General features: G+C 48.9%; 1 protein-coding gene and 1 long non-coding RNA gene across 6 annotated transcripts in view; both read left to right on the top strand.

The window, feature by feature from the left end:
• Positions 1-18,778, top strand: part of LOC144178374 (hemicentin-2-like) — an 813,819-nt gene that overhangs the window by 613,602 nt on the left and 181,439 nt on the right. The gene's annotated exons all lie outside the window — the stretch shown is intronic.
• The window catches only part of LOC144178373 (uncharacterized), a 306,850-nt gene that overhangs the window by 225,481 nt on the left and 62,591 nt on the right, over positions 1-18,778 (top strand). For 3 of the 5 annotated variants that reach the window (XR_013324001.1, XR_013324004.1, XR_013324002.1), the window contains one exon: positions 13,092-13,194. The exons of 1 other annotated variant lie outside the window; for it this stretch is intronic. This is a non-coding gene — a long non-coding RNA (uncharacterized LOC144178373). Of the gene's footprint in view, positions 1-13,091; positions 13,195-14,227; positions 14,277-18,778 lie in introns of those variants that run through there. One more of the 5 variants, XR_013324003.1, reaches the window with a different exon arrangement.

Here is an 18,778-nt window from a genome sequence, read left to right as displayed (position 1 = left end):
TTAGAAGCCTGGTATAAAACCAGCACGCGCCTATACACACAGTAGGGTATTTGGAACTCAACCTACATTTTTGCGCCCCATAATGCATGTCGGCATACTTTCATGCTACGACAATATAAAGTGATGAGATACAATACTTTGGATTGTTCGGCAAGGTTGCAAAAACTGTTTCACTTTACATACAATTACCACGAATCGCAATGCCTTCTGCCAAAGCCGACAGCCCCGAAGGCCTGAAATTTCTTTTGGTCTTGTATTTTCGCAGTTGTCGGTTATTAGACTCTAGCTGTTGCCTTTGTTCAAAAGATTACTCGATAGAGAAGCTGACGCCTAGCTCCGACTCCCCGCGCTCCACGCAGGATTAGATTCGGAGGAGTGGGGTGACGCCGGCAATGTTTCTTCCGGAGCTGTATCAAAAACTATACTTTAAATCACGCCTTCAGCTAGTCTATGCGATTTCAAGTCTTTTATTGTGGTAAAAAGTTGCGCACGCGCAAAATCTGGTGCGAACAAGCATCAAAGTCAACCGTGCGCAAAGAAATAGCAGGGAGAGCGAGCCTCAGTGAAGCAGACGACAATTGCGAGAATCCCTAAGCCGACGTCACGGAGCCGCGCGTCGCAGCGCCGCCCGTGGTCGCGCTCACCGCCAATCCCCGACGGTTTCACGCCCGTTGGCAAAAACACCACGGTGCCAAGAATACACTTATACACTTCATGCTTCACCCCTCCCCAGGTTTCACGTCACTGGAGATGGCCCGGAATTTTTTTTGCGTGTGGGTATGTTTCTCGCTTTCAGTGAGTGGGTAACCCCAGGTACATAAGTTCTGACAGAGCCAAAACGCCAATGCCGCTTTAATGAACCAGTTGCTTCTTTGACTTCTGCTGAGGTGCAGCTTCGTTTGGTTTTTGTGAGCCGTCGCCTAACGCGTTCTCGCGACAGTTAATGCCCTCCGCGCAACGAGCTACACACGACGTCCTCCTTTGGCACACAGAGGGCTCCCGCCTCGAGGCCCGTCCGTGACGTCATGCTCCCCCGTATACGCACGTGCGGCGCCCCGCTCCGGGAGCTTTGCCGGTTTCGCCCACCACGACAAACTGATCCGGTGGGCTGGAGGCTCCTATGCTTACGCATAAAACTGGAAACTCTGATCCATGGTTGCAAATCTGAACCAACAACTAAGGAGAAACATTGGGTTGGCTCTTCATACTCCTAATATCATATGCCGGGCAGCCGACGACAGGCGGGAAATTTGATTCGGTGCCGCACTGGCTTCCCCCATCAAGGGATGACAAGCGCAAATAAATTTTCAAACGTTTATCATTGTGGTAGCTGACGTTCGTAAACCATGAAAGAAGTCGACGAATTTTGAAATGATACATTTGTAAAGTCTGGCTTCGGTAGGGGACATTCTTGGATCATTTAATCACCCCTAAAGGAACCATATGAAGTTTTTTGGCCGTATACCGATGACGAAAAGCTTCAGGCATACGTCCGCTGAGCTACGAATAGTAGTTTTACGCTGCACGTAGATGACGTTTAGGCGAATTAGGTATGTGAAACGTCGTTGAGCTATGCTAAGCTATTTTGCTCGGAGCCGTTTCAAATAAAGGTAAGGTTGACTCCGAGTGCTTAGCTGAATCAGTCGTGAACGAATCCGTCTCTCCAACCAGCTAGAAAAGAAAAGAATTTTTCACGCTCGCGGTGAGATTGTAATTGAATTAAGCTGTAACAGTTGCTTCATTCTGAAAGCGGCGCACAAATGTAATTGCCCGAGATTCCCATGGAAAGTACTTGCACCAAAAACGGCAGTCATGAATGAAAGCAGAAGATGGAAGGCTTGAAAACGCTCTGCATAAATTTAATCCTTGGCGATCTGCGAATCAGAGGTAAATAAAAGCGGGTGCGCGAGTGATATTCCCGTCATCGCACGATGCTACGGCGTTCTAAGTACATATAATTCCAGTCGCAGCTCGGGGACTGTTTGCACTACAGCTGCCACAAGAAAGAAAAAAAAATTCTACAAGTTCAAGCTAATTTGAATATCCCCGTTTTCTGTGTTTTCTTTGAGCGCCGACGCGAAGTAGATTAATAAAAAAACGCAATTAAAAATCCTGAAGTAATGGTAGCTTCGCTTGGTGTATTGATAGCCTAGTAGGTGAGTTCTTAGAATTTGGGTCGCCTGTTTATGCTCTAAGTATATTCGTTTTACCTAAAAGAAAAAAAAATGGTTTGCTTGATTTTCACCAGTTTAAATGTTTATACATACAAAATAATCAAGCACTGCGTGGTTAGATTGACCAGAAAATCAATCCGGTACAGAAGACTGACAAATAAATGAATGAATGAAATGAATGAATTAATTAATGAAGTGCTTTTACGGGGAAGGGGGGGGGGGGAGGGGTTTGCGTACGGCATCCGGCCGCACCCTTAAAGGTAACCGGTGTCCTTAACCACTCACTCTTTCCAGGGCCTGTTCCCACAGTATAGAATTTCGCCACCTGACGGGATATGTGAACATAGAAGAGCGATACGGAAGGTGTCTTTTTCTATTGGGCAGCACTGCGTAGATCCTCCTTCCTTGGGCCTATTTCTCGTTCAAGAAATTTTTCCAGCCAGCCCTATTTAATACAAATAAGGGCCGCCTCATACTCCTTCATCAGAGGCCACTCTACTCATCTGAAAGGACGCAGAAATAATCGAAACCTTTAACTTAATTCGATGACAGAAAAAGGTGTGTGGAAAATACCATCGCCATGGTTCTCCAAAGCATGAAGACGACGAAGAAGACAGCTAGATGCGACGGAGAGGCTGAGCTCATAGCTCGCGCTCAGAGCGCGCTTCTCGCGGCACGAGGCTGGCCCCTCGCGCAGTCCAACATCGAACGCCCGTTCTGGGTGCCACGCAAATAAAGCCTTTTCCTCTCGATGTTTCACGACGAGCTTCATTTATCGGTTCCCACCTCCCCTTGGCTCAGCAGGGGTATCCTTGATGCGTTCGGTTCTTCATGGTAAAGTTCGAAGCCTCCAGACGCTTTCAACATAGTATCAATTCGCATCTCACTTCCGCCCCACAGACACGCACGTCCGCGTGCAACGAGAAGGCAACGAAACTTTCGGCGCGCATCGAATATCCTTCCTGCCACTCCGAGCAGGCAACGCAGCCAGTGGATGCACATCGTGCCAGCAGATTCTCTCACCCGATGGGCTTCACGCACACCTCTGACATCCTTTCCCCAAACGCACGCAGCAGGATTCCTGCGTTAACAGTGATATGCACCGAGCGCTCCGGCGTCGAGGCCTTCCCAGCGCCGCCAAACCCAACGGGAAGTCTTCGCCCTTCTGCTGCATTACATGGAGACGACGGGCCTCACGCAGCGCCTGTAGCCAGGAACTGCAGTGACTGACTGATGTGCCCGGACAGACATCCCTATCTCTTATTCTTTATCCTCTTCTTATACCTCTCTCTCTCTCTCTCTCTCTCTCTCTCTCTCTCTCTCTCTCTCTCTCTCTCTCTCTCTCTCTCTCTCTCTCTCTCTCTCTCTCTCTTACACACACACACACACACACCACACACACACACACACACACACACGCAACACTCTCTCTCTCCCTCTACTTTATCCTTTCACTCCTCCTCGACTTCCCTTCCCCGCCCTGGGTTGTATGCAGGTGAGCTCCCTGCCGAGCTCAAAATATACCCAGTGCACTTCCTTTCCTTTTCCTCTCCCGACACATCCACCACCACCGGTATCGCGGCGCACTGGCGCAGTGCACTTCGTGACAACAAATACAGAAAGCGAGCACAGTTTGCGCGCACCGGTTTTGTATGCCCCTTACTAGAGCCACTAAGTGACGCCGTCGTTTACGGTGGTTCACAATTGGAATAACACCCAGAAAGAGTCCCCCTGAATATGATGATGATGACGACGACGACGGCGTTGACAAAGCCTTCCCCCTAGAAACGCAGTGACGGCAGGAACCATCTCGCGTTTTCGGGTTATCTACAACTGCTTATCTTCTATTTATACTCTGACTTGTATCTTATTAAATGATGCCCTTTAGCTGACTATGGTTACGACAGCCGTTGATCTATCCCTTTTCACCTTTTTCTTTCCCAATACCTTATTTGCCTTTTGCTAATATCCCCTGCCGGCCAGTTATAGCTTCCAGCATCGGTTAAACCCAGTGCCCCAGGAAAGGTGAACTTCCCCACTATTTTGGAGCTGGATGGATACTGTGTCGTTAAATTACTGTCTTTTTGTTTCCCTGTCTTCTCCAAAGCGCCAACACACCTCATCCTGTGGCGAGCATTCGAGAACGTAGGTACTTGTCCTCAAGCAGCCAGTCCAAGCTTCAAGAACCAATGGCTTCCATTTGTGCTATCGTAAAGATTCTGTTCCTTGATCACTCGTTTTCCTACCTTGTAGACTGTCGATGGCTTTTTCGTTTCCATTCTTGCCCACGTATTCGTCCCTGCTTCTTTCCCCTCCCTTTTTAATGGCCCCTGATTGTTAATTTGCCCCGTTAATTTTTCTCGTCTCTTCCGCCACTTGCGTACCTTCCTTGCCCATTTCTTCTCACCCAAGTTTCTAAGCCTCTTCTCAAAACGTATTTTGCTTCGTGCTTCTGCAGCTTCGAAAGAAGCCCAGCCATATATCTCCCTGACCTACCTCATTAGTTGCCGTACCTTGAGCTCCTGGTTCTGATCGGCCCATTCCTTTCTGGTTCACCTGCAGTACTGACAGGCACGCCTGAATTAGGGCGCGCCTACGGCCAACCGCTTGTTCGCAATAAGGCGGGAAGTGTAGTGTGGGCGACCTTCTTACTGAGCTGCTGTGGCCCTTCTGGATCATGCCAGTATATGCTTTATCAATCTTGAAAACAGAGAATTGCTCAAGATGGCCGCCACTATTTTAGCTCTTTTTTTATTAATTCTTTCTGCCTATAGCGACGGAGAACTTTTGTCGCTGGTAACTATCTGACTCTACGAGTGCGGTTATCGAATTAGAGTTTAGTAATAAAAACATAGAGGCGTTTGTTCGTGTTTTTCTTCTATCTGGGCGTCTTTCGTTCTTCCCTGTGCTGCATGTTATTTATTACTGATCATCCGGCCTTCTTCCACATGAAGGATATGCCGCTGAAAAATCGGTGCAAAGCTAAGTTTTTATCAATTTAAAGCCCTAAAAATAGTCTAAACATCCGTACTGACAGAGGGTAGCCTGCCATAAGGGCCTCTCCTCTGTTTTGGAAATTCGCGCCTCACAACTTTATGAGTACGAGAGCATTATATGCCCCATGGGGCGAAAACCCCGGTGTTGTGGGCAGCAAACAAAACCAATTCCGTGCGCCTTCAAGAAGAATAAATTGTAACAACAAAAAACTGGCAGGAAAGGTACTCGATCCCAGAAATACGCGGTTACAAGCGGGCTACTTACCGCTACTCTACATCCACCTTTTAGATGCCACGCTCAGAGCATCTCTTGTCGGCGGCCCTGTCCTTCCTGCGTGCGTCCGTTGTTGTCCGCGTGCGTCCGTTGTTGTCCGCAGCCACACTCCCCCTCTCCTCTCCGATAGCGAACACTCTCTCGCGAGGGGCATTGGATTGGATTCGATTTGATTGGATTGGCTTGGCTTGGCTTGGCTTGGCTTAACTTGGGTTGGATTGGATTGGATTTGGATTGGATTGGATTAAAGTGGATTGTGTTGGATTGTGTTGCGTCATAGCCACGGCACTCTCTCTCTCTCTCCGCGGTCTCCTCTCCTTTGGGCGCGCTGCGCATATAACCGGTGTGCCGCTCTCCGGCGGCCTTTCGGTCGATGGTTGCTCTCCGCTTGCGCTTGAACCCCCCTCAGCGTCGCATCACACCATGGTTCCCGCGAGGGGAGGTGGGCGTAATTGTTTTTTTTATATAGCCACTGCTCTACGCAGCATGGCTTTCGAGGTGCACCTAGGTCTGCTTGCATGCTTTGAATGCGAATTATCAGGGCTTCTCTCGTCGATACTTTGCTGTTACAATACGTGTGAGTCAGCTAGGCTGCATCTGCCAAACTACTATAATACAGATTCGTATCTTCTCAGTGCGGAGTTCCGAATGGTCTTCGGTATGGTCACCACATACCCACTCAAGGGAACTGACCAATAACGGTGACAGTTGCCGTTCGAAGCTCCTGTCCGATTCACCAATTCGGATATGGCCGCGACGACAACGTACCTTACACACCGATAATTCCCACATACCCACTCGCTCAATGAAGATGACAGCAGCCGTCAGAAAGTCACGGCCGATTCACGAATTCCCATTGCCATAATGATTTTGCATTCAAAGCAGATAATCAGACCTAAGTAGGGGGGGGGGGGGGGGAGCATAGCCTAACTGCTAAACTATAATACACTACATTTAGCGCTGTAGCATAGTATTAGAAATAGAATAACGTGGCGTTGTTACGTCGCGCAGCACCGGACTGCGGAGAAATTGTCCACTAACAGCACTAACAGTTCGAACAAGCCACGGCTCTCGCCGAGCGTATATCAGTTACTCTAAAAGGAAGCGATAACTTTCATAGCAAAGGGTTTATTCCAGTCGCCACGATACAAACACAACACTGCACTACACACCTAGCCCCTGGAGCAAACACCCGTCACCCGTCACTCAGCGGGCATCCTAGATAACGAACTGACGCAAGGCATTCTCTAATCAACGCTGTGGCTGCTGTGACCTACGCATGTAGGGATAACGGTCAATGCAAGAAAGGTGAAGAGTAGTCGAACGCGTCTACGTATCACGCGCTGCGCGTACAAAGGTGTTCTTCCTGGGGTCAATGGCGCTTGTCCTGAGTCGCCCCCGTAGGAAGAGGAGGGGGCGCGAGAAGATTACCCTCGCTCCCGCCCCACCAAGGCGGAGAGCGCCGCTAGCGCCTCCTCGCCCTGGGTGAAGGGGTTTGCGACCCCACAAGTGCCACCATTAATTTATACGTTGTTGTTTCGGGGCTATAACAACCTGCCGTGGGTCATAGAGGCGACAACGAGCCCCAAGGTCTGATCCTGCTTAGGCCCACCCATTTCTTTACTAAGCCCCAGTACGCAGCCATGGAGCATGGTCCGGTTCGCGCAGCACTCACGCTGTTCAAATAACATTTTTTGCTAACCGGTAGTCTAAACTGTCCCATTTTGTTTGTTTCAGTCCACCCCCTTCTCTAGCACAACGTGCAACAGAACGGGGACTTCGTTACTTCGTTATACCTGAGTATTTCCCCCTCTCAGCTGTTTTTGGTCTTCGCAAGGCAGCTGGGTCATATCTGCGTGTTAACAGACACGTTTATTTTACGTGCATGTGATCTTTTCGGTAATGTAAAACTATGTAGCAGTCTTATTTTTAGGTTGTTCTTAACAGGTCGATTGAAAAGCATTTTTTGAAGCCTAAAAAAAGCTTGAGTCTTCTTTGGTTTTTATTTCCTGTCGCATGGGAAAACCACGCGCACGTAGCGATTGCACTATCATAAATGGGGCGATTTGCCTATATCAAAAATACTGTGGGTCCGGTGGGCTACGCCTGCTTTCTTTGGTACCTTTGTTGCTAGAACCTTTGTCTGATTTCAAAACGCTTCCTTTTTCTCATTCTTCTGCATTATCACAAGTAAGCCTGGCGCGATATGACAACTGTCCCTCCCCTATAAAGATCCTTGTACTCGACAGGTTGCTGTCGAGGAAGGAGTGAAGCCGCGGTCTCTTCTTGAAACGTTCGTTCTCTTTTCCGGAGGTGGATGATCAAGCAAAAACATCACCAACGCCGCAAACACGAGCGGTGTGAAGGGCGCGGTGCATCGTCAGCGATTTGCGACGAGGCCGCCCGTCGTTTCGGGACATGTCTGGCGGCTGCTCGCGGGGCCTAAAACAAGCGTTCTTTGCGGCACCCCGTAAACGAAGACGAACGAATCGCGAATACATCACAAACAAGCGACCCCGACGCCCCGGCGAAGTGCAATGTAACGCGATTTGCGGCCGGCTGCTGCTTTAGTAACCAGTTGCCACAAGAATACGGCAGGTTGCCCCCCCCCCCCCCCCCCGCCTTTCCTTCTCAATTGCCCGGTCCCCAGTCAGCTATTTTGTCATGCGCGCATTGAGACACCATGCTTGTATTTTCTGTTTTTGCACTACCTGCACGACTGTCGTGCTACAGCTGAGCTCACCGGCCTCGGATCCGTCAAAATAAGATTCTTTGCCAACTTTCCCCTTCCTTGTTTTCTTACTTTGCTAATAAGGCCATTTTCCTTTTCTGGTTAAGGAATCAGAAATGCGGACTTATTGATGAGGGAAAACGAACCGTGCAGGAATAAGAAATTCCGTCGGTCGGAACGAGTCGATTGTTCGCTGAAGCCTCATTTGTGAAATAAAACAAGGTGTGTTCCGTGCGCAAACCTATAGAAAGGTTCCGAGAAAATTACGAGCATTTTTAGTGAGGTAAAAGTTTGGCTATTGTTGGTTCAATATGGTCGTGACTGCAACGAAAGAAACACCGAAAAGAACAGGAAATGACACAAACTCTGCTCTGCGTCAGTGACCTTTCTTGACTTTTATGCTTTATGCGCTTTAGTGAGGGTAATTTTTTGGTAGTTGTTGCGCCACTGCTTTCTTCTAGTCAACAAGAAAACCTGCCCTGAGGGATTTCGGAAGTTAAAGGATATCTTAAATCTTGGAAACCTAACAAAGTATGTTTTGTGCATTGTGCGTATAGCGAGATGCGGCAGCTAGATTGTGCCGTTGCTTTGGATTTCATTAGAGTGAATTGTGCAATGCTCGCTTTGAGGTTTAAGTACCATGCCTACTTCACTTTATATTGAAGTAGTAGTAGTTGATTGATTGATTGATTGATTAATTGTAGGGTTTAAAGCTCCGACGCAGCGCAGGCGATGAGGCGCGCCGTACTGGAGGGCTCTGGATTAATTTTGACCACCTGGGGATCTTTTACGTGCGCCGCAATCTCATACACACGGTCGTTTTTTCTTTTCTCCCCCGTCAGAAAAGCGGCCGCCACGGCCGGGAATCGATCCCGCGTCCTCGTGTATTGAAGTAGTAGTCACCGAAGTTATATAGATTGGCGCTATAAGGCGCGCCATAAAAAAGGCTGAGTACTGATTTAGACACCACCCTTCCCCTCCCCCCCACCTCCCCACTCTAGGATTTTGTAACCTGAGCAGAAATCTCGACACGCAGGTGGTTTCTTTTTTTTCGCCGCCTGGATCAAACAAACGGCATCCGAAGCCCCGAATAGAAGTTGCGTCTTTGCGCTCAGTTTCTCCGTGCCTTAAAGCCATTATGGCGCTGTACTGGTTGACTACTTCGTTTAGATAAACGAGCGGGTTGAGTAGTAAAAACAAATGTGAAGTTAGAGAGCTTTTGCGGTCGATATGTCGGTCAAGGGTTAAGTATTGAAAACTATTTTTCAGCTGATAGCTGAATACTGTAGCTGTGTGTTGGTTTATTGGCGCTGGAACCTGCGCCCGGGTCTAGTCGAAAGGTCTCCAAACTCGACCCTTAGTTAGTAGCTTAATGGACAATGCATCATGGCCAGCAGTTTATTTCGGACTGGCGCAATAAGATGTTTCCTCGTGCGGCCATTTTAAAGGCCACTTTATAGTCCGGCGTAGTGCACGCGCCGGACAGCGGTGGTCGAAGTCGGTGTCGTCAGGTGTGCAACAGGCCAACAGCATGTTGGCACAAAAACGGACCCCTTTATACTTCAACGCGTTCGAGATAGCGCGCCGTACCGCACTACCTTGACGCAAGGGTAATTCAGTACCCTTCGTGACAGTAGAGAGTTTTAGCTGACCGTTTTTGACGCTCCGCTATGCTCCCGACGTCCCGCTAAGCACAACCGGAGCGTCAGCAGCCGAAAGGCTTTTAGCTAAGCGATAACCGTATCTCCCTCGACGGGGAATGATTCTCGTGACTGGCCGTTTCGCGTGCACGTGTAAACCAAAACTTCATCCTAAAGGAAACGTAAGAATTTGTATTTGGTCACCCAAACAAAGCAAAATAACGCGTTTCTTGGGCTCATTTAACCTTTTTTTTGTATAATGAAGTCGCCGACATTGTATAATTTTTCTAAATAACAATAAAGAAGCCCATAAACTTTGGAATAGCCAAGCAAAGGCTGTCTTTCTCGGCGCTGCATAGAAGCAGCCCCGCGCCTCGGTCGACGTTTTTCGCATGCGTTCTAAAGATCTTTGAGGTGTGTGGCACCATTGCCTATTCGAAAGCGCTTTCGCGGCTTCGTCGCTCGTGTTTCAACTGAAGAAACTGAGTTTGCTGTAGCGCGTTCGCATCGCGGGGGCAGCCATGTTAAAATTCCGCACGGTAGCGTAAGCTGCCGCGACGGTCCGCTAAGAGGCCCCGGTTAGCGGAGCTAGGCCCCGCTCCGGTATCGCCGGTAGCGCGCCAGGGCGCCACGCATGCGCAATGGCGCTCCCGCTTGCTAGCGGAGCGGAGCGGAGCGGAACGGAACGGAGCGGACCGTCAGAAACGGTCAGCTAAAACTCTCTAGTGTCGAGGCGTGGACGTAGCGCGTTCAGGGGCGAAATTCTCAGTTTGGTCCATTTCATGACCGTTCCAAAGTTTCCGTTTTGAGCGAGCGCTGATCGGCTAAAAGTGGACGGTCAGGTGTGACATAGCGCAAGTCATGCAAGCCGTCGGTTTCTGCGCACGTGTTTGGTCAAGCCCTCGCAAGTGCACCTACGTTACGACTGAAAAGGACGTGAAATGGAAATTTTCGGAACGGACAAACTCAGAATTTCGCCCCTGGTGACGAAAATGGCGTCCCCCGGAGCAAATTGTTACTAATGTTTCTTCCTCTTTCTTTCGTAAATTATGTTTACTTCGGCATAAGCTTCGAGCGCTCAACCGATTGTTAAATTACCTTCCTACACAACGTTAATAAGACCTCAACTGGAGTATGCTTGCGCTGTTTGGGACCTTCACACATCAAATAATATTGACTTGTTAGAAAAGATTCGTAGGAGAGCTATTCGGTTAGTTTATCCTAAATTTCGTCGCTCAGATTCGGTTTCCGAGCAACGTAATTCCAACCTTGCATCCCAGAAGACTGTTTCTTCGCGTTAAATTGTTGTATTTATTTTACCACCGCAAATTTGCTTTGGACTGGAATTCCTTCTGGGAACCCCTTGCTACTCGCCGTACTCGTCATTCCAATTCTCTGTTCTTAGCTCCAATGTTCGTTTCTACCAATCTGTATAAATTTTCTTTTTTCCCCGCCCAATTAATGATTGAAACAATACACCTGAAAATTGTCTAAACGCTCTTGGTTCATTGCAAGCAAATGTTTAGTTGTGCCTAGCGCACACTGTTTTATGCTTGCTTTTCTTGCTTCTGCTTTCTGCTGTTTACTGTTTGTATTATTGCATGATTGATATTGTTACCACCTTATTCCCTCCCTGCTTGGGCCTCCGTGGCCTGCAGTATGTTCTTTAAAATGTAACAATAATAAAAAAATAAATGCAGCATGCTTTTCGAAACGCCGGCGACCGCAAGGGTGCGCCCGTGGCACCAGTTTCGTGGGCCACGCCGAGGTGCCGGACTATAGAGCGCTCCCGCTTCACTGACGTTATGTCGCAGTGCCGCGCGGGCGCTCGCGTCAATGCTACGTCAGTCTATGAAGGGCCCTTAAAGGCCCCTTAAGTTTCGGGCAGGCATTGCGCTGCTCTGGCACGCTTCGATCCCTGAATTAGCTTTTCAGGTTCCCCAGTAGCGTTGCGAAAGTTTCAGCTCGAAAAACACACCGGTTTCACTCGAACGAATTAATCAGCCGAAACACAGCTGAGCCAAATGGCGTGCCATTTATTTAAGATCAATAAACCATTCGCCGTTATTGCGACATAAAACTGCCTAAATTGAGCTCACGCATTGAAGAAGGTTGAATGCCTCCTTGGGAGAGTACAGGCGAAGTTACCCGCCATCAGGTGTCCCACCCTTCGGGTTTGAAACATGAGACCTGGGAGCAGATTTCCCTTTGCATGGAACTCAAGGGACAGAAAATTGTATTGGTTGTAAGCTAAGGATGTCGTCGGCTAAACTGAAAAAAAAAAACGCTTTCTTGATCAGTTTTATGCTCACAATTTCACGATTGAGAAAAGGCGGATGCCCTGCAATGCATTCAACGCAACGATGAACGCACTGATCGCTTAGCCTGAGCCAAAGCTATTCGGACTCACTCAAGAGACGCAACAAAAAGCAGTGTTAAAAAGAAAAACTTAGTACAACTTTTTAAATTTCCCTTGTCTACCCACCATGGGGGCTCAGTGGCTAGGGCGTTGCGATACTGAGCACGAAGACGCGGGTTCGATTCCCGGCTGCGGCGGCCGCTTTCCTGAAGTAGACGGAAAGCGAAAACGCCCGTGTGCACGAGATGTCGACGCATGGTAAAGATACCCAGGTGGTCAAAATTAATCCAAAGCCCTCCACTACGGCGCGCCTCATCGCCTGCGTTGCGTCGGCGCGTTAAACCTGCGATCAATCAATCAAATGTCTCTTGTTAGAAGAATTGGTGAAATTAAATACTTTCAATCATAGAGCTTGTGACTTCCCCAGGCGATCTTTATAAAAGACGCCTTTATAATTACATCGAGTTTTCGTCTTTTTCTTCCCTTTTATTTTTTAATCTTTTGACTCACGTCGCTTCGAAAGGCAGACTGGCGACGCTTGATGTCGCATCATCCCCAAAACGAAATTTCTCCGTGGCTGGCATGCATTTGTTCTGTTCGCGGGTAGTCACGTTCGCGTGTCACGCAGCACGCACCAGGCTCATAATACCTGTGCTACACGGTAACTTTCAATTGACAACTGGACACTCCTCTACAACTGCTCCTTATGTATTTACAACGGGCCACTCTATAGACAATCGGTTCAACGGCCTTCCGAAGGCCTTTGAAGTGACCGTGCCGCACAAGTACAACTCTTGTACCGCCGCTGCAGTTGTGCTGTGGTAGCGCTGGGGTAACGCACTCGAATCCTGCTCTGAAGACTTGAGACCGATTCCCCTGTGAACTCAAATGTGTTTTTCTTTATTTAATCTTTACAGCGGCTGCCATTTCCTGCTCTGTACAATGGCCGCTACAACCACAACAACGCCGGTTTTCTCCACAATTGGATTTGCAAGGCTTTTAATTTGACAAGTGTAAGAGGTAAGAGCCCTTGAGTGGTTGAAGAACATTTATTAAGCAAGACAGTTGGCGGCTTTCTTAGTTTAGATAACCGAGAGCTTGCGCAATAGCCTAAACCCTAGCGATAGGCCGTTCCTGGTACTCGCACTGTGGGCCGGCCAGTTCGCGCTCCACTGCTCAGGGAAAGACCAAGGCAGGGGGTCGGGCGCGGGGGTGCCTACTCAGACTAGGTCGTAGGGACTGTGGTCGAGGTGTTAGGTGTATTCTGGGCGGAACCAGCGGGCAGTTGTAAAGGCGTCAGGTCGATCAGGTGTGGCGGAGTATTGAGGTGTAATACGTGTGGGTCTGTAGTCCAGGTCGAATTCGAGTCGCATCTGTTCTGAGGGATGGGTGGGAGGGTTATCGTAGTTGGAATCGACAATAGTGATTTAGGATTTCAGTTTATGGGGAGGGATCGGGGTGTAGCTGAAATATGCGAAAAATACCAGGCAGTCGACGCAAATTCCCGGAATGTGAGATCGCGGGAAGCGGCCAGCGGGCGTGTGTCGCCTCGTTTGCCTTTTTTTTTCATTTATTTGCTATTTACATCCTCACCCAGATCGGTTAAACAATGTCGCTGATTGCGTTGTACGAATTCATCCTACATAGATGTTTATCTTATAGGTCAATGGCCTTGTCGATGCATAGCCGTTCGCCTGCAAATAGGCCTTGTAAGCAGTTTATCGTCATCCCGTTCACTTATCTCAGGTATTTGTTTATCAGCCCCTTGAGTAAGAAGGTAGCAATTCCTTTACAGTCTTCATTCTGTGGTCCTTAGGTCATTTTGTGGGCCGTGTGTGTGCCAGGGACGCGGAATGGTCGACCTACCGAGTTAAGCAGGGCTTCCGCGTTAAAAAGTCCTCACTACGCCGAATCCGGATTAGCTACTTCCTAAGTTGCAGCCCGTATCAGCCACAGCTATATCTCAATAGGTCTTTCAATTTAACATTGTCTCACTTCTACCCACAATCCCTCTTTTCCCGCCCTGCTAAAATAGTCATTCCGTCGTTGACAGGCACGTACCCAGGATAACTACCCAGGTGCGTACTTAGGCCCAACCCAAGGTAACTTTTCTATGCAAATTAGGGGAGAGGGCGATGGTAGCGGCCGTTACTAGTACAAACACGATGAACACCCAGCGTTTACCATAAAGGCGCGGAAACCTGCAAAGAGAAATGAAATTAAGTGTATCCGCTTTTGTAATGGAGGCGAAAAGTGAAAACACTTGTGCGTTCGAGATTTCGGCGCATGTTAAAAATCCCTACGCGAATTATGCAAATATAAATAAAGAACAGCAGTAATAAAAATTACGCCCACCTCCCCTCGCGGGAACCCTGGTGTGATGCGACGCTGAAGGGGGTTCAAGCGCAGCGGAGAGCAACCGTCGACCGAAAGGCCGCCGGAGAGCGGCACACCGGTTATATGCGCCGCGCGCCCGAAGGAGAGGAGACCGCGGAAGAGAGAGTACTGCACATGCGCCGGCGCCAGTGCGTCTGCCGCGGCTATGACACAATACAATCCAACACAATCCACTTTAATCCAATCCAAATCCAAATTCAATCAAATCAAATCCAATCCAATCCAATCCAATCCAATCCAATTCAAGCCAAGCCAAGCCAAGCCAAGCCAAGCCAATCCATTCGAATCCAATCTAATGCCCATTGCGAGAGAGGGGCATCGGAGAGGAGAGGGGGTGAGCGGCGGAGAGCGCAGCTCGCGCGGCGAGGAGAACGGGGAGGGTCGGACGACAACAACGCCGAAGACGCTGCATGGACAAGGCGAGTGAATGAGATGCAGTCGCATCTAAAAAAGAACGCACCCTTGGGGATTCGAACTCGTGACTTGCAAAACACTTCCAAAAACAAATAAATACTAGCCGCTGTGGGCAACATTTCTCTCGCCAGTTAGAAACAAAATTCCTGCGTGGCGTGCGAACTAAACTTTTAAAGAAGGGCGGTGACGCCGCGCCGGCGCCGGTGCCCGCGGAGGCCGCAGACGCGGCCGCGGAGACGCCAGCGCCATCTCTCGCCCCCGCCGCGGATCCTCCCGCGGCGAAGTGCGAGGAGGTGGCGCCGCTCGTCGGCACCCCAGCAAAGAAAGAACTGAAACTAAAGCATGGCAAACTGTTCGCATGGCGATGCAGTGAAACATCCCCCTCGCGAGGGGCACGATCAAATGCAGAGCATTTCCGGAGGCGCACGATGTTAAGTAGTTTGCGTTACGTTAATGTTGTCGCACTTGTGGCAACTGCTGACGAGAGAGCGCTCGTCAGCAGTAATTTGAATGAGTCAACGATATAAGGCGCGTTTGTAGCGTCCCATTCTGTGTCGGCTTTGTGGCGCAGTGGGTAGAGCACCATGTACATTGCGTTCCGCCTGCAGGGTCGAGGGATCGAAACCAGGCGCCGTATAGTATTTTCTTTTATATAGTGTAGGGGGAGGGGTGCGGACAACGACGGTGCGGACTACGACGGGACAGCGCGGGTGACATCGTGAGTTACTGAAATGCTCTGCATTTAATATTTACAGGAATAAATACACGCACTGCACAGTAACTATACATTCCCTCTGCTGATGTTAAGGCATAGTTCCGGAGCTTCCCACACGTTATACGCAATCGAAGTCGGCAAAAACGGAAGTGCATGTTGGCACTCGAGAGTTCAGATCTCCGTGGCAAACCTCTTGCGCAGCGCGGGTGACATCGTGAGTTACTGAAATGCTCTGCATTTAATATTTACAGGAATAAATACGCGCACTGCACAGTAACTATACATTCCCTCTGCTGATGTTAAGGCATAGTTCCGGAGCATCCCACACGTTATACGCAATCGAAGTCGGCAAAAACGGAAGTGCATGTTGGCACTCGAGAGTTCAGATCTCCGTGGCAAACCTCTTGCGCTTCCATATTTTTCTCCAAACAAAACCTGTGACTACTAGTTTTGAAGGAAGGACACAAAATGCTATGTAAATCAGAGATGTTATACTCCTAATTCCGTGTGTTATTACCCTGAAACACCCTCAGATTTCAACGTTTAGCCGTCTGCCATTCAAAGCGCCAACGATTCAGGCCTCGGAAATTTCAGTATCAATATCCACTGGACTGCAGTATATGTAGATAAAAAAACGGTGGCAAGCGTCAACGCGTCAGCGCTTACCTACGGAATATTTGTAAATAAGCTTGTTAATTCCAGGGATACGCCTTGTCGCTTCCTCGACGTCGCAGCGTGGCTTGCCCTGCTGTCTTCGCCCATAGCAGCGGCTCAGGATTCAAGGCGGGAATGAGCTTCTCCTCCATCCTCTCGTTCGACCCATTGGTGAAGTAAACTCGTTGTTATCTGCCGACACCTTGAAGATACTCCGGCATCGCGAGACTACGCTATGTTTAATGCACCTCGTATTTTCACCATATGTACCCGGGGTTTTATAACCTCTCTAATACAAAGAAACAGTTCACAGTCTAATGTTGAAGCCGAAATTTCCCTCAACGAAAAGTCTGGTTGGTGTCCGTCGAGATGTCCGGGCCGGGTTCATTTTCACCGATCACCCGCTGCACACCCGTCTCTCTCATGTTGACCGTTGGCCACCTTGACTCCGTGCCCTTCCCCGCTCACGCCCGGTGTTCTCGACGTCTGTTCATAGGAATGCAGCTCGAGGTCCGTAAAACTACCGTTGTGCATAGCAGCCATTAACCACAATGGCTGTCAATGAACAATGCCGCTGTTACTGGCTTTAGTTGTCCGAAGGAATGCCGCCGGTGTATATTGACGCCATACAACTGCGATGCGCGCCTTCACTTTGTCACCCTGCCGTCGTCGGGCTTGGTAACGTTCTTGCGCTTCCTTTGTGAGCGATCCTTCTTGTCCAGACAAACGCGCCGACTTTGGAACAGGGCTTTTGTACTCCCATGGCAACTTTCCCTAAGCGGGCGTAACAGTCGTTAGCCTGAGGCGCCGGGCGATGGGGTCAAGCATCCCCTCGCGCCACTACGCTCGTCGCCATCCGGCTCCAAGCCTTTGTGTCCCCTTGGCTTGTTTGTCGGACGCTGCACCCGTGCGCGAGTCGGACGTTGAAGGCATTCCGTAGAGAAACCCTACAGCGGGTTTCTCTGCGACAAGCAGACTTCTTACCGACAAACGCAAAAGCAGCATTTCCACAAAAACCAATGAAAAACGCTCTGCGAGTTCGGCTCAGGGAAAGAAACATTTGCTCCACAAACATCAGGCATGGGTGACAGTATACGCCAACACCACGGCACGCTAGCACGGAGGACTACTAAAGAGCACCGTCCTTGGCACTATCCGCAAATAAAATAAATTTTTTGGAGAGGGGAAGGTGGTTGAGCGTTGGCGAAGGATGAAGGCTGTCTGCACGTGTCGGTTAAATTTCCGCCATGGGATATGGACTGGCGCTGTAGTGTGGCCTGTGATATGAGCGATAGTGTTTCATTACGTTTTTATGGCAACCCCTTCAAATTTCATGTGCTTATTGGTGTTTTCCTGTTTATGTGGCATAAACTGAGTTGAAGTTGTAGCGTGTGTTTCGTCTTCTCTTTAGCTTTGTCCCTGTCCTAATGTTCGCTAGTACGATGAATTCCTTAGGACGGAGGGATTTGTTGAATGTTAAAAGACAAAAAGTTTTCTTCCCCACCAAAGCATATGCGACCCGACCCGACCCGGTGCAACCGCCATTCTGGAGAAACAAGCGATAAGTTGCTGCTGTCAGAGAGGACCCAAGCACCGATTGCAGACGAACAGGGTAAAGGGGACGCAGCGAATGGCAAGTGGCAGGCCGGCAGTAGAGCACGAAGTCAGTATACAGCGGTACTGCCTTCCGTGTAAACGGAGCAAACAAACCTCGCCTGTTTTTTTTTTTTTTTAAATCCAACGTTGACCACGAAATGAGGCTTCTTTTTTTTTTTAGAAATGAACCTAATCCACAAACCAAAACTAAGTCAGGTAAAACTGCACTGCCAAGAAAAACCCGGCAACTTTCCCCTAGAAAAAAATGCGGCAAGAAAATAGTTCAGACAATGCCCAGAAAACGTGTACGCAGATTTTACTTCGTATGGAAAATGAACCAGACCCTGCTGTGGCACGGATCGAAATGAGCCAACTTCATTTGCCCATTGGGATTTCGCTTTTAGTGTGAGTGTTCGGGCTGTTTTGTGGGTGTTTTCATCATTTTTTTTTTGCTTTTGAGAGCTGGCCTATCATGAGTTCAGAGAGAAATGAGGAGATCAGCGGATGATTTGCCGCCACACGTCTATGATAACGTGAACCGAAGTGAACGAAAGAAAACTGAGAGATGTGATACTACCATTTTATCTCGTCTCCCTCGTCCTTACGAAATGAATCTGGTTATTATTATTATTATTATTATTATTATTATTATTATTACTCCAATATTTCTCATTTACGTACCTAACAAATTAGCTGCCGCTTACAAGCCATGGCAAATCCCCCTTCTTGTGGGTACGAGCCAGTTCATTAAGGTGAAGAAGATGATAGGAGCAGGCTTTTTGTGAAGCGTTTTGGATATGTATGGCAAGGCAACGAAGAGCTTCACCA

The sequence above is a fragment of the Haemaphysalis longicornis genome, unplaced genomic scaffold (genome assembly GCF_048455015.1).
Source record: "Haemaphysalis longicornis isolate Haplotype H1 unplaced genomic scaffold, Haemaphysalis longicornis Haplotype H1 scaffold_4, whole genome shotgun sequence".
Classification (NCBI taxonomy): Eukaryota; Metazoa; Arthropoda; class Arachnida; order Ixodida; family Ixodidae; genus Haemaphysalis; species Haemaphysalis longicornis.
The sequence above is the reverse complement of the archived record's forward strand: the minus strand, read 5'-3'. Positions and strand labels throughout refer to the sequence as shown.